Genomic DNA, 13,290 nt, shown 5'->3' on the forward strand with positions numbered 1-13,290 from the left:
AGATGTTCTTTGAAACCAATGAGAACAAAGAAACAACATACCAGAATCTCTGGGACACATTTAAAACAGTGTGTAGAGGGAAATTTATAGCACTAAACGCCCACAAGAGAAAGCAGGAAAGATCTAAAATTGACACCCTAACATCACAATTAAAAGAACTAGAGAAGCAAGAGCAAACACATTCAAAAGCTAGCAGAAGGCAATAAATAACTAAGATCAGAGCAGAATGGAAGGAGATAGAGACACAAAAAAACCCTTCAAAGAAATCAATGAATCCAGGAGCTGGTTATTTGAAAAGATCAACAAAATTGATAGACCTCTAGCAAGACTAATAAAGAAGAAAAGAGAGAAGAATCAAATAGACACAATAAAAAATGATAAAGGGTATATCATCACTGATCCCACAGAAATACAAACTACCATCAGAGAATACTATAAACACTTCTATGCAAATAAACTAGAAAATCTAGAAGAAATGGAAAAATTCTTGGACACATAACACCCTCCCAAGACTAAACCAGGAAGAAGTTGAATCCCTGAATAGACCAATAACAGGCTCTGAAATTGAGACAATAATTAATAGCCTACCAACCAAAAAAAGTCCAGGCCAGATGGATTCACAGCCAAATTCTACCAGAGGTACAAAGAGGAGCTGGTAGCATTCTTTCTGAAACTATTCCAATCAATAGAAAAAGAAGGAATCCTCCCTAACTCATTTTATGAGGCCAGCATCATCCTGATACCAAAGCCTGGAAAAGACACACACACACAAAAAAAGAGAATTTTAGACCAGTATCCCTGATGAACTTTGATGCCAAAATCCTCAATAAAATACTGGCAAACTGAATCCAGCAGCACATGAAAAAGCTTATCCACCACGATCAGGTTGGCTTTATCCCTGGGATGCAAGGCTGGTTCAACATACATAATCCATCATATAAACAGAACCAAAGACAAAAACCACATGATTGTCTCAATAGATGCAGAAAAGGCCTTTGACAAAATTCAACACTGCTTCATGCTAAAATCTCTCAATAAACTAGGTACTGATGGGACATATCTCAAAATAATAAGAGCTATTTATGACAAACCCACAGCCAATACCATACTGAATGGGCAAAAACTGGAAGCATTTCCTTTGAAAACTGGCACAAGACAGGGATGCCCTCTCTCACCACTCCTATTCAATATAGTGTTGGAAGTTCTGCCCAGGGCAATCAGGCAGGAGAAAGAAATAAAGGGTATTCAATCAGGAAAAGAGGAAGTCAAATTGTCCCTGTTTGCAAATGATATGATTGTATATTTAGAAAACCCCATCATCTCAGCCCAAAATCTCCTTAAGCTGATAAGCAACTTCAGCAGAGTCTCAAGATACAAAATCAATGTGCAAAAATCACAAGCATTCCTATACACCAATAACAGACAAACAGAGAGCCAAATCATGAGTGAACTCCCATTCACAATTGCTTCAAAGAGAATAAAATACCTAGGAATCCAACTTACAAGGGACGTGAAGGACCTCTTCAAGGAGAACTACAAACCACTGCTCAACGAAATAAAAGAGGACACAAAGGGAAGAACATTCCATGATCATGGATAGGAAGAATTGATAATGTGAAAATGGCCATACTGCCCAAGATAATCTATAGATTCAATGCCATCCCCATCAAGCTACCAATGACTTTCTTCACAGAATTGGAAAAAACTACTTTAAAGTTCATATGGAACCCAAAAAGAGCCTGCATTGCCAAGACAATCCTAAGCCAAAAGAACAAAGCTGGAGGCATCACGCTACCTGACTTCAAACTATACTACAAGGCTACAGTAACCAAAACAGCATGGTACTGGTACCAAAACAGAGATATAGACCAATGGAACAGAACAGAGCCCTCACAAATAATACCACACATTGACGACCATCTGAACTTTGACAAACCTGACAAAAACAAGAAATGGGGAAACGATTCCCTATTTAATAAATGGTGCTGGGAAAACTGGCTAGCCATATGTAGAAAGCTGAAACTGGATCCCTTCCTTACACCTTATACAAAAATTAATTCAAGATGGATTAAAGACTTAAATGTTAGACCTAAAACTATAAAAACCCTAGAAGAAAACCTAGGCAATACCATTCAGGACATAGGCATGGGCAAGGACTTCATGTCTAAAACACCAAAAGCAATGGCAACAAAAGCCAAAATCGACAAATGGGATCTAATTAAACTAAAGAGTTTCTGCACAGCAGAGGAAACTACCATCAGAGTGAACAGGCCACCTACAGAATGGGAAAAAAATTTTACAATCTACCCATCTGACGAAGGACTAATATCCAGAATCTACAAAGAACTTTAACAAATTTACAAGAAAAAAATCAACCCCATCAAAAAGTGGGCAAAGGATATGAACAGACACTTCTCAAAAGAAGACATCTATGCAGCCAACAGACACATGAAAAAATGCTCATCATCACTGGCCATCAGAGAAATGCAAATCAAAACCACAATGAGATACCATCTCACACCAGTTAGAATGACGATCATTGAAAAGTCGGGAAACAACAGGTGCTGGAAAGGATGTGGAGAAATAGGAACACTTTCACACTGTTGGTGGGACTGTAAACTAGTTCAACCATTGTGGAAGTCAGTGTGGCGATTCCTCCAGGATCTAGAACTAGAAATCCCATTTGACCCAGCCATCCCATTACTGGGTATATACCCAAAGGATTAGAAATCATGCTGCTATAAAGACACATGTACATGTATGTTTACTGCAGCACTATTCACAATAGCAAAGACTTGGAACCAACCCAAATGTCCAGCAATGATAGACTGGATTAAGAAAATGTGGCACATATACACCATGGAATACTATGCAGCCATAAAAAAGGATGAGTTCATGTCCTTTGTGGGGACATGGATGAAGCTGGAAACCATCATTCTCAGCAAACTATCGCAAGGACAAAAAACCAAACACCGCATGTTCTCACTCATAGGTGGGAATTGAACAATGAGAACACTTGGACACAGGGTGGGGAACATCATACACTGGGGCCTGTCGTGGGGTGGGGGGAGTGGGGAGGGATAGCATCAGGAGATATACCTAATGCTAAATGATGAGCTAATGGGTGCAGCACACCAACATGGCACACGTATACATATGTAACAAACCTTCACGTTGTGCACATGTACCCTGGAACTTAAAGTATAATTAAAAAAAAAAATCTAAAAAAAAGAGAAAAAACTGAAAGCCATCCAAAATGGAAAGTAAGAAGTCAAATTATCCTTATTTGCAGCTGATATAATCTTATATTTAGAAAAACCTAAAGACTCCACCAAAAAACTATTAGAATTGATAAACAATTGAGTAAAGTTGCAGGATACAAAATCAACATACAAAAATCAGTATCATTTCTATATGCCAATAGTGAACAATCCCAAAAAAAAATTAAAAAGTAACCCATTTACAATACCCACAAATAAAATCAAGCACTTAGGCGTTAACCAAAGAAGTGCAAGATCTCTACAATGAAAGCTATAAAGCACTGATGAAAGAAACTGAAGTGGACACACACACAAAAAATGAAAAGATATTTCATTTTCATGGATGGAATAATCAGTATTGTTAAAATGTCTATACTACCCAAAGGAATCTGCAGATTTAATGCAATCCCTATCAAAATACCAATGACATTCTTCACAGAAATAGAAATCTTAAAATTTACTTGGAACCACAAAAGACCAAGAATAGCCAAAGCTACCTTAAGCGAAAAGAACAACTGGAGAAATCACATTACCTGACTTCAAATTGCACTACAGTGATATAGTACCCAAAACAGCAATGGTACGGCCAAAAGCAGACATGTAGACCAGTGGAACAGAATAGACAGCCCAGAAACAAATCTATATACCTACAGTGAACTCATTTTTGACAAAGATGCCAAGAACATACATTTGGGAAAAGACAATCTCTTCGATAATGGTGCTGGGGAAACAGGATATCCACATGTAAAGGAATAAAACTATACCCATACCTCTCATCATATATGAAAACCAAATCAAAATTGATTAAAGACTTAAATATAACACCTCAAACTATCAAGTATTAAATGAAAACATTGGGGAAACTCTCCGGGACATTGGTCTGGGCAAAAAATGTTTGAGTAATATTCCATAAGCACAGACAACCAAAACAAAAATAGGATCACATCAACTTAAAAAGCTTCTGCACAGCTACGAAAAAATCAACAAAGTGAAGAGAGAATCCACAGAATGAGAGAAAATATTTGCAGACTACCCATCTGACAAGGGATTAATAATCAGGATATATAAGGAGCTCAAACAACTCTATAGGAAAAAATCTAATAATCTGATTCAAAAAGGGCAAAAGCTCTAAAAAGGCACTTCTCAAAAGAAGACATACAAATGGCAAACTGGCATATTAAAAGGTGCTCAACATTACAATGAGATATCATCTCACCCCACTTAAAATGGCTTTTATCCAAAAGACAGGCAATAACTAATGCTAGCGATGATTTGGAGAAAAGTAAACCCTCATACGCTGTTTGTGGCAATATAAATTAGTATGGCCATTATGCAGAACAGTTTAGAGGTTCTTCAAGAAACTAAAAATATAGTTACCATATAATGCAGCAATCCGACTGCTGGGTATATACCCCAAAGAAAGGAAATTAGGATATCAAAGGGATATCTATACTCCCATGTTTGTTGCAGCACTGTTTACAATAGCCAAGATTTGGAATTAATGCAGGTGTCCACCAACAAATGAATGGATAAAGAAAATATGGTACATATACACAACAGAGTACTAATCAGCCGTAAAAAAAAAAAAAAAAAAAAGAATGAGATCCTGTCATTTGCAAAACATAGATCAAATTGGAGGTCATTATGTTAAGTGAAATAAGTCGGGCACAGAAAGACAAACTTCACATGTTCTCACTTATTTGTGGGAGCTAAAAATTAAAACAATTAAACTCATGGAGACAGAGAGTAGAAAGACAGTTTCCAGAGTCTGGGAAGAGTAGTGGGCAGGACGGGAGAATGGCAGAGGGAGAAATGGGGATGGTTAATGAGTACAAAAAGTAGTTAGAAAGAACAACCCAAATGTCCAACAATGATAGACTGGATTAAGAAAATGTGGCACATATACACCATGGAATACTATGCAGCCATAAAAAATGATGAGTTCATGTCCTTTGTAGAGACATGGATGAAATTGGAAACCATCATTCTCAGTAAACTATCGCAAGAACAAAAAACCAAACACCGCATATTCTCACTCATAGGTGGGAATTGAACAATGAGATCACATGGACACAGGAAGGGGAATATCACACTCTGGGGACTGTTGTGGGGTGGGGGGAGTGGGGAGGGATAGCATTGGGAGATATACCTAATGCTAGATGACGAGTTGGTGGGTGCAGCGCACCAGCATGGCACATGTATACATATGTAACTAACCTGCACAATGTGCACATGTACCCTAAAACTTAAAGTATAATAAAAAAATAAAAAAAAAGAAGTAAATCCAAAAAAAATTCAAAAGTTAAAAAAAAAAAAAAAAAGAATGACTAAGACCTAGTATTTGATAGCACAACAGGGTAACTATAGTCAATAATAATTTAATTATACATTTAAAAATTACTAAAAGAGTATAACTGTATTGTTTGTAATACAAAGGACAAATGATGGAGGGATGGATGCCCCATTTACCATAATGCAATTATTACATATTGCACACCTGCATCAAACTATCTCATGAACCCCATGAATACAAACACCTGCTATGTACCCACAAAAATTAAACAACAAGAACAAAAAAACCTCAGCTAGGTGAGGTGGCTCACACCTGTAATCCCAGCACTTTGGGAGGTTGGAGGGCAGGAGGATTGCTTAAGGCCAGGAGTTCAAGACCAGCCCAATCAACATAGCAAGATCACATCTCTACGAAAAAGAAAAAAAAATAGCTGACCATGGTGGTGCATCCCCAAGTAGTCCCAGCTACTCAGGAGGCTGAGGTGGGAGGATTGCATGAGCCCCAGAGGCCAAGGCTACAGTGAGCCTTATACATATATACATTTTTACATGATCAAGTGGTATTTCAATTCAACAAGAGAAATGATTAAGTTATAAATAATGCTAATTCAATTGTCTATGCACTTGTATTAGTTTGTTACAACTACCTTAACAAAATACCACAAACTGGGTGGCTTACACAACAGGAATTGATTTTCTCATAGTTTTGGAAGCCAGAAGCCCTGAGATCAGGCATTGCCAGGTCTGGTTTTCCCTGAGGCCATTCTCCATGGCTTGTCAATGGGATACTTTCTCACTGTATCTTCCATGGCCTTTCCTTTTTTTCTTTTTCTTTCTTTCTTTTTTTTTTTTTTTAACAGAGTTTTTTGCTTTTGTCACCCAGGCTTGAGTACAGTGGCGCGATCTTGGCTTACTGCAACCTCTGCCTTCCAGGTTCAAGCAATTCTCCTTCCTCAGCCTCCCAAGTAGCTGGGATTACAGTTGTATGCCACCACCCCTGGCTAATTTTTGTATTTTTAGTAGAGATGGGGTTTCACCATGTTGGTCAGGCTGGTGTCGAACTCCTGACCTCCAGTGATCCACTGGCCTCGGTCTCCCAAAGTGCTGGGATTACAGGCATGAGCCCCTGTGCCCGGTTTTCCACGGCTTTTTTAATGGGTGCACGCACATCCCTGGTTTCTCTTCCTCTTCTTATAAGGACCCCAGTCATATTGGATTAGGACCCCACCTAACGACCTCATTTTACCTTAATTGCCTCTTTAAAGGCCCTACCCCCAAATACAGTCACACTGGGAATTAGGTGCTCAATGTAGGAATTTTACAGAGACACAATTCAGTCCACAACACCACCTAAAGAAGTAATATTCAGGCTTTATCTTACATAATATTAAAACTAAATTCCAGGGTAAATAAAAATGTAAAATAAAAAGTTAAATTATAAAAATGTAAAAGATAATCTGGACTCCATGTAGGGTATAATCTAGGGTCACAGATAATTTTTAACCAAGTCAGGAATCTCATAAACCATGCAGTAAAAATAATAGAAATATTTGACTGTATAAAAATTTTGAACTTTACAGAGTAAAAGATACATTAAACAAAACAAAGTGCGTCAGTGAGAATATAGTGCAGGAAACATGAACCACCCTAGATATTTTAAGAAGTGAAGAGTTTAATACAGGAAATTAGGAGTTTACTAAAGTATCGGAAGGTCACAGAACAAGAACCAGAAGTCAGGTGTCTGCCACCGTATGACCCATTTCAAGGACACATCAACAAAATTACAAAGAGACGTCAGAAAGCTATTGCTACTATCACTGCTGCTTCTTCAGTTCTCAAAGTCAGGAAGGTGATGATCAGACACTGGAAGGCAGAGTCTGCTTACAAACATTCATAATTGTCTAAACTTGCTTTACAGCAGAAATAGAAGAAGATGGCTTCTGCCTGCCTTCCATCTTCCAGGTCTTGCAAGAATGCATCCCTTTGATGCAACCTAACTCATGCCAAATTTCTTGCTGCAGCCTGAGCAAACATAGTGAGACAGGATTTTATTTTATTTATTTTGTTAAGAATATTTTTGAAATTAGCCAGGAGTGATGGTGCATGCCTGTAGTTTTTGCTACTTAGGAGGCTAAGGAGAGAGGATTGCTTGAGCCAGGAACTCAAGGCTACAGTGAGCTATGATTGCACCATTGCACTACAGCCTGGGTGACCCTGTCTCAAATAATAATAATAATAATAATAAAAGATTCCTAGCTACAGGAGAATCTGTGAATGTGGTCTTTATCTTGCCAGCACCTGTGGTCAAAAGAGTACATAGAAGGGGTTCTATATCAAGGGTTTCTCTACATCAACTGGCAAAATCATGTCCAGCAAACAAAGTTCATTCAAAAGCAACATATTTGGGGGCTGTGAGCTGGGAACTTCCACACTGATGATAGACAAAGACATATAATTTAAAATACATTAGGAGCTATTAAAGTTGGATAAGAAACAAGTAAGCAATTGAAAAGAAAAATGGCCAAGGATATCAATAGGCATTTACAGAAAAAGAAACATGAATGGCAATTTTTAAAGAAAATATGTTTAAACTCACTAGTTATCAGAGAAGACCAAAATTAACCAATACTGAGATATTATTTTATACCCATCAGACTGGCAAAAATTTTAAAGAACAATGACATATATCAGTGGTGGGAATTGGAAAAGGGTGATTGAATAAGGTCAGGATTCAGGTTTAAAAAAGAGAAATTATTCTGTTTTAATTTGTGTTATGGTAGGGCAGAATGTTTATGTTCTCTCAAAATTTATATGTTGAAATTCTCACCCCTAAGGTGATAGCATTAGAAGATCTGGCCTTTGTGAGGTGATTAAGTCGAAAGGGTGGAGCCCTTGTGAATGGGATGAGCACCCTTGTGAAAGAGGTCCTAGAGATGTCCCTCATCCCTTCTGCTATGTTAAGTTAGAGTGAGAAGGAGGCTGTCATCTGTGAGGAAGCAGCCCTCACGAAACACTGAATCAGCCAGAGTCTTGATCTTGGACTGTTGGCCTCCAGAACTGTGAGAAATAAATTTCTGTTGTTTGTAAGCCACTCAGTCTATGGTATATTATTATAGCAGCTAGAACAGACTAAGGTAATTAGAAAGGAATGGAACACCAGGAATTATAATGTAAAAGACATATTAAATGAAGTGTATATATCAGGTTGCAGTGCAGGAAACATGAACCACCCAACCTGAAATACAAAATAATTTTTAAGCACCTATTATTGAAAGGGCTGGAGCAGTTGGCTCTAAGCTGCGCCTCCGGCAATGGTCGCCAGAAAATCACCGCTGAACTCACCACCAGACACTGCTTTCCTTTCACCTTTTTTTTTTTTCAAACATGGAAAAGTATAATGAAACATCATTTCTGTAAGATAGTGACATTATGTATGCATGTGTGTGCATATATATGTGTATAAATTACATGTACAATGGCCAGGTGTGGTGGCTCATGCCTGTAATCCCAGCACTTTGGGAGGCCAAAGTGGGCAGATTACCTGAGGTCAGGAGTTCGAGATCAGCCTGGCCAACATGGTAAAACCCCATCTCTACTAAAAATACAAAAATTAGCTGGGCGTGGTGGCGGGCACCTGTAGTCCCAGCTACTCAGGAGGCTGAGGCAGGAGAATTGCTTGAACCCAGGAGGTCGAAGTTGCAGTGAGCCAAGATCGTGCCACTGCACTCCAGCCTGGGTGACAGAGCAAGACTCCACCTCACCAAAAAAAAAAAAAAAAAAATTACATGTATAAGAGGAAAATTATGGAAGGAGACATACCAGACTGTGAATGTGGGTTACCAGCATAAGTGGAAGAGCATGGGTGGAGATGGGGAAGTTTGAATTGCTGTGAATAAAAGAGGAAGAGGGAATGAGAAAGGCGAGGAGAAAGAAAGGGAAAAAAGAAAAAGAAAAACACTAAAAAAGGACCATTGTTTTCAGCATGGGTCCTCAAAGCCACCCTCTGTAACCTGTAATTTAAAAACTTCTGTCCAAATACTCACCTGTAAAAAAAAAAAAACACCATCATTCAGCTAAGTATGTCATTGTGATTGATTTACATGACAGCAAGTACTAAACCAAACCACTGCTTAAATTATCCAGATGTTCTAGAACCAAATATTTCCCACTCTGGAAAGTAATTTGGCAAAAGCAGCAAAACTTTCATATCCAGTGATCCAAAAATTTACACCTCTAGAAATATACCCTAAAGAAAAACTGGAGATTTGGGCACAATTTTTGGTTTAAAGATGTTATTTTACTATTAACTACAGTAGCAAACAATAAGGAGAAAAACAGTCTAAATGGTAAAAATTAATTTTGTAGATTCATGAAATGGAACATCAAGCAACCACTAAAAATCATATTTTTAAAGATATTTAACAGCATGGGAAACTGCTTATGATATAATATTAAGTGAATAATAAAACAAGACAGAAAATATGGATTGCATGTTAGACACACACACACAAACACAAAGACCTTAAGGAGGAGGCCAGGCACAGTGGTTCATGCCTGTAATCCCAGCACTTTGGGAGGCCAAGGTGGGCAGATCACGAGGTCAGGAGATCAAGACCATCCTGGTTAACACAGTGAAACCCCATCTCTACTAAAAATACCAAAAAAAAAAAAAAAAAAAAATTAGCCGTGTGTGGTGGCAGGCACCTGTAGTCCCAGCTACTCGGGAGGCTGAGGCAGGAGAATTGCTTGAACCTAGGAGGTTGAGGTTGCAGTGAGCCAAGATTGTGCCACTGTACTCCAACCTGGGTGACAGAGCGAGACTCCATCTAAAAAAAAAAAAAAAAATACGTAAGGAGGAACTACACCGAAACGCTAATGATTATTAGTCCTAGGAAGTAAGTTAAAGGCGATTATCATTTTCTTCATTTATTTGTGTTTTTTTTTAAGTTTTCTATAAAGAGTGCATATTTGGGATGAAATGTTCTTTTCCTCACCTGATATGAAGGCATTCTGTCTAACAAATCAGTTGGCCCTGTGATCCCCAGCTTGTCAACTCTGTGAGGGCAGATATCTGCTTCACATTGCGTCCCCCACTGCTGAGCACATGCTAGTGGATGAATGGTTGGGTGGATGGATTTGGTTGTGCTGGTGGGCCAGAAAGGGGTTTCTCTCCTCCATCAATTCCCTATTATTTTCTCTTGAAGTTTAGTGGCACAGTAGGATTTTCTCATAACTCGGAGGACCATTCAGCTGATTAAAGTATAGGCACTGCTTTCACCTCTTTCTGTATCTATTAGGTTATAAATAAAGGAGAGGATTGCATTTGTGAGAAACAGCCAGCAATAACCAGAAATCATCTGTGCATCTGTCAATATAGCATATGGAAAACCACAGGTATATATGTCAACACGTGGGACTGGTCCAAAGGGTCTCTGCCAGGTCTCACCCATGCACTTCAATGAGTCACATTCTAGCATCTTCAGCCTTCTATATCAATCAGGAAAAACAGAGGCCAATATCATACCAGGAGGAGCTGTGCAAGGTAAGACATTTGGACCATTTAGTACATTTAAAACTCATGCCATATCATTTGACACTTCAGAGTAAAAATTTTGTGAAATGACTTTGTTCAAGATCAACATAGCTACCATTTTGAGCATCTACTCATATTAGGCACCTTAAATATGTACTGGAACTGAATTCTAACAATATTATTATGCTCATTTTCTTTATGAAGAACCTGAGATAATGTAAGTTGCTTTAGGACATATAGCTAATAAATGATAGAGCCAGGATTCAAAGCTGAGCCTGTCCAGCTCCAAAACCTCAGGCTCAGTCCCACGCGCTCGGCAGTCGAACGCATCCTGATTCCCTCCCACTCCAACTGTACTAAAGCAAGTTCTTTTGTTGCCACTTTGATGCATTCATTTTCAGCTAAACAAGTTTTTAAATAGACTTCGTTAATGGATGTCAATGCTTCTGTTCTAGAACTATTTTTCCCTTCAAGACACCCAGGAACATTTCAAAGTCACAACTGAGCAATAACAAATTATGTTTTCCTGAACAAATTTCTAATTATAAAATGATTGTGGATGTTAGTGTTTACATCCTGGCTGTGAGCAGTAGTGCAGGAAAACATCAAAGTTTTTTCGGTAACAAAGAATCACCTCTGATCTTCACTTCAAAGACAACCAGGAAAAAAAATTCTTCCCAGCAACATGTGTGAGATTAATGTCAATCAGGCTTTTCCCTCAACTTGTCTATACAAGTACATGCTTTTTAATAATCAGAGCTTGTTAGGAAACCATAAACCTCCTCCAAAATGGCAGTAAAAATACCTACAGCACACACACACAATTTTTTCCTATGCATTATAAACAAATTTTAGTTAATATATTTTCCCCCACTTAACCCTGTTCCCTAAGACTAATTTTAAAAGAGTGCCAATAAGGCCCCATCACAAAGATGTACAAATGCTGTTTCTAAGCCCAGTAACCTAAACACTTAACATTTTCTCTAATGTGTGTAGAACTTTCCTTCCTCCTCAGAGCCCATGTCTAGCTATCCATTTTCTCCCAGCAGCACAAAGCCTTCTGGTCTTGTTCTAGGACTTATTCAGGATTCTCAATTTCACCTTTATAAATAGATGCTCTTTGGGACATGTCAACCGGAGGAAGGCAGCTTTGCTTCTGGAACCCTTCCCAGCCTGGTTTGATGCCTCATCTCTGTCCCCCATAGTGCCCAGTGCTACCTTGACCTTATCACTTACTGTACAGTCATCATCTGTGAACTCTCTGAGAGTTAGGACCATGTTTTGATCATCTTTGTATCCCTAGCACATAGCCCACTGCCCAATACACAGTTGGTGCTCCCAAGTACCTGTTGTCTGATTAAGAGCATGAATGGATGTGCAGATCACCCTTCACCCATGTGGCTAAAAGCGAGAGTCTTCAGGAGTGTGGGAAGAAAGAGAGAGAACAATTGGGAAACAGGTCAACTAGAGCAAGGATGGGCAGTTGGAATATGTGACATAAGAAGGTCCAAGAAGTCAGGCAGCATATTTAGCAGAAAGGGGCTTATTAAACACGGGCTAAAGGTGAAGTGAATGACAAGATGACAGCCATTATAGGACACAGGCTAGAGCTTCAGACCCCAGAGAGCAGAAAGCTGATATCATTTTCTTTGCTGCCTGTCTAGGATGGACTCTAACATTTTTAACTATTTGCACCTGGAAACCTTGGTTGAGAACCTGTATCTATGTGTGTACATGAGATCCAGGCTAATGTGGTAGTGCCCTCTTTCATGTGATAAATGCTTAAAAGCTTTCTCAGTACTGCACACCCATGGCCTCCATGATGGATCTGTCCCAAAATTAGCTTGGTAAGACTCCCAGGCGGGATCAGTAAGTAACCCACCATGCTACTAGAATCTGATTAAGGGCATTATAGAATACTTTACAGTGATTTTTAAACACTTTTGGGTGGGCACAGAGGCTCATGCCTGTCATCCCAACACTTTGGGAGGCCGAGGGTAGATCACCGGAGGTCAGGAGTTCGAGACCAGCCTGGCCAACATGGTGAAACCCCGTCTCTACTAAAAATACAAAAATTAGCCAGCTGTGGTGGCGTATGCCTGTTGTCCCAGCTACCCAGGAGGCTGAGGCAGCAGAATAGCTCGAACCCAGGAAGCAGAGATTGCAGTGAGCCAAGATCTCACCATTGCACTCCAGCCTGGGCAA

The sequence above is a fragment of the Gorilla gorilla genome, chromosome 3 (genome assembly GCF_029281585.2).
Source record: "Gorilla gorilla gorilla isolate KB3781 chromosome 3, NHGRI_mGorGor1-v2.1_pri, whole genome shotgun sequence".
Lineage (NCBI taxonomy): Eukaryota > Metazoa > Chordata > Mammalia > Primates > Hominidae > Gorilla > Gorilla gorilla.